Here is a 4086-nt window from a genome sequence, read left to right on the forward strand (position 1 = left end):
TTCGCGATCAGGTCGTAGACACTTTATTTTCTTGTTACGATGATTTTCCACTTCAGTCTGAAATTCTTTGAACTTTTCAAATGTTTCAGACTTATGTTTCATTAAATAGATATACCCATATCTGCTCAAATCATCTGTGAAGGTAAGAAAATAACGATACGCGCCGCGAGCCTCAACACTCATCGGTCCGCATACATTCGTATGTATTATTTCCAATAAGTCAGTGGCTCGCTCCATTGTTCGGGAGAACGGAGTCTTAGTCATCTTGCCCATGAGGCATGGTTCGCAAGCATCAAGTGATTCATAATCAAGTGATTCCAAAAGCCCATCAGCATGGATTTTCTTCATGCGCTTTACACCAATATGACCTAAACGGCAATGCCACAAATAAGTTGTACTATCATTACTAACTTTGCATCTTTTGACTTCAGTATTATGAACATGTGTATCACTACAATCGAGATTCAACAAAAATATACCACTTATCAAGGGTACATGACCATAAAAGATATTACTCATATAAATAGAACAACCATTATTCTCTGATTTAAATGAATAACCGTCTCGCATCAAACAAGATCCAGATATAATGTTCATGCTCAATGCTGATACCAAATAACAATTATTCGGGTCTAAAACTAATCCCGGAGGTAGATGTAGAGGTAGCGTGCCGACGGCGATCACATCGACCTTGGAACCATTTCCGACGCGCATCGTCACCTCGTCCTTAGCCAATCTTCATTTATTCCATAGCCCCTTTTTCGAGTTGCATATGAGCAACAGAACCAGTATCAAATACCCAAGCGCTACTACGAGCATTAGTAAGGTACACATCAATAACATGTATATCAAATATACCTTTCACTTTGCCATCCTTCTTATCCGTCAAATACTTGGGGGCAGTTCCGCTTCCAGTGACCAGTCCCTTTGCAGTAGAAGCACTCAGTTTCAGGCTTAGGTCCAGACTTGGGTTTCTTCCCGGGAGTAGCAACTTTCTTGCTATTCTTCTTGAAGTTCCCCTTCTTCCCTTTGCCATATTTCTTGAAACTAGTGGTCTTGTTAACCATCAACACTTGATGATCCTTCTTGATTTCTACCTCCATAGCCTTTAGCATTGCGAAGAGCTCGGGAATTGCCTTTTCCATCCCTTGCATATTATAGTTCATCACGAAGCCTTTACAGCTTGGTGGCAGTGATTGAAGAACTCTGTCAATGACACTATCATGAGGAAGGTTAAGTTCCAGCTGAGTCAAGTGGTTATGGTACCCAGACAATCTGAGTATGTGTTCACTGACAGAACTATTCTCCTCCATGTTGGAACTATAGAACTTGTTGGAGACTTCATATCTCTCAACTCGGGCATTTGCTTGAAATATTAACTTCAACTCTTGGAACATCTCATATGCTCCATGACGTTCAAAACGTCTTTGAAGTCCCGATTCTAAGCCGTAAAGCATGACACACTGAACTATCGAGTAGTCATCAGATCGAGCTTGCCAGACGTTCATAACATGAGCATCTGCTCCTACAGCAGGCCTTGCACCTAGCGGTGCTTCAAGGACATAATTCTTCTATGCAGCAATGATGATAATCCTCAAGTTACGGACCCACTCCGTGTAGTTGCTACCATCATCTTTCAACTTAGCTTTCTCTAGGAACGCATTAAAATTCTAGGGAACGGTAGCATGGGCCATTGATCTACAACAACATAGATATGAAAAAAAAACTATCAGGACTAAGTTCATGATAAATTAAAGTTCAATTAATCATATTACTAAAGAACTCCCACTTGGACAGACATCTCTCTAGTCATCTAAATGATCACGTGATCCATATCATCTAAACCATGTCCGATCATCACGTGAGATGGAGTAGTTTTCAATGGTGAACATCTCTATGTTGATCATATCTACTACATGATTCACGTTCGACCTTTCGGTCTCAGTGTTCCAAGGCCATATCTGCATACGATATGATCGTCAAGTTTAACCCCGAGTATTTTGCACATGCAAAACTGGCTTGCACCCGCTGTATGTGAACATAGAGCTTATCATAACCGATCATCACGTGGTGTCTCGGCACGACGAACTGTAGCAACGGTGCATACTCAGGGAGAACACTTATACCTTGAAATTTAGTGAGGGATCATCTTATAATACTACTGCCGTACTAAGCAAAATAAGATGATGGCCATATCATGTCACATATTTTGATTGCATTTGATGTTTATCTTTTATGCATCATCTTGTGCCTTTGATCTCCATCTCCAAAGCACCGTCATGATCTCCATTTCACGGGCTTGACACCTGGATCTCCATCATAGCATCATTGTCGTCTCGCCAACTATTGCTTCTACGACTATCGCTACCGCTTAGTGATAAAGTAAAGCAATTACATGTCAATTGCATTTCATACAATAAAGCGACAACCATATGGCTCCTGCCAGTTGCCGATAACTTTGTTACAAAACATGATCATCTCATACAACAATTTATATCACATCATGTCTTGACCATATCACATCACAACATGCCCTGCAAAAACAAGTTAGACGTCCTCTACTTTGTTGTTGCAGGTTTTACATGGCTGCTACGGGCTTCTAGCTAGAACCGTTGTTACCTACACATCAAAACCACAACGATTTTTCGTCAAGTGTGCTGTTTTTTCCTTCAACAAGGACTGGCCGTAGTCAAACTTGATTCAACTAAAGTTGGAGAAATAGACACCCGCCAGCCACCTGTGTGCAAATCACGTCGGTAGAACCGGTCTCATGAATGTGGTCATGTAATGTTGGTCCGCACCACTTCATCCAACAATACCGCCGAATCAAGGTAAGACATTAGTGGTAAGCAGTATGACTATTATCGCCCACAACTCTTTGTGTTCTACTCGTGCATATGATCTATGCATAGACCTGGATCTAATACCACTATTGGGGAACGTAGCATGCAATTTCAAAAATTTTCCTACGATCACGCAAGATCTATTTAGGAGATGCATAGCAACGAGAGGGGGAGAGTGTGTCAACGTACCCACGTAGACCGAAAGCGGAAGCGTTAGGTTAACGTGGGTGATGTAGTCGAACGTCTTCATGATCGAACCGATCAAGTACCGAACGTACGGCACCTCCGAGTTCAGCACACGTTCAGCTTGATGATGTCCCTCAAACTCTTGATCCAGCAGAGGGTCGAGGGAGAGTTTCGTCAGCACGACGGCATGATGACGGTCTTGGTGATGTGATCTGCGCAAGGCTTCGCCTAAGAACTATGATGATACTATCAGAGAAGTAAACGATGGAGGGGGGCACCGCACACGGCTAAGACAATGTTGTGACTTCGGGGTGCCCCCTGCCCCTGTATATAAAGGAGGGGGGAGGAGGCCGGCGGCCAGGAGGGGCACGCCATGGGGGGGTGCGAGTCCTATTAGGACTCCACTCCTAGTAGGATTCGCCCTCCATGTGACACCCGGATAATTAGGCTACAATAATACCACGTTAACGATGCCACGTCACCTCGGTTATTGTTGCTAGTCTCGCATTAGTTCGAAACCGATTCAAATTCAAATTCAGAACCAAGCAAACAATAAAAGTTTTCAAATATTAAAACTAAAATGTTCAATAAATAGTAGATAAATCAGAGGCTATGATAAAATTGTAAACAACATTATTGAAATTTGATAAGTGACTTAAACAACCTCAAACGGTGGTTGAAAACATTATTTAATAACCTTTTTATTAATACAAAATAATTATGAAATGATATTTACCCCAAACTAGTTTTTAGTGGTAGGATATATTGTGCTGTGATTTGTGGGCCAGCTCTCATATTTTACAAAACTAATTTGGTGCCCAAACAATTGGCCAAAATAGAAAAGAAAAATAAATAAATGAAAAGGAAAATACAAAATAGAAAACAAAAAGAGAGAAAAGCAAACCCCCCTCCGCTGGGCCGAACGGCCCAACCGGGCCACCAGGCTGGCCCATCCCGCCTATAACCCCCACTACCAGAAACCCTAACCCACGACCGCTTCCACTCCCCCCCCCACGTCGCTCTCTCCTCCATCCCCCAATCTAGATCTGGATCGGGA

The sequence above is a fragment of the Triticum dicoccoides genome, chromosome 5B, assembly GCF_002162155.2.
Source record: "Triticum dicoccoides isolate Atlit2015 ecotype Zavitan chromosome 5B, WEW_v2.0, whole genome shotgun sequence".
NCBI classification, from domain to species: Eukaryota; Viridiplantae; Streptophyta; class Magnoliopsida; order Poales; family Poaceae; genus Triticum; species Triticum dicoccoides.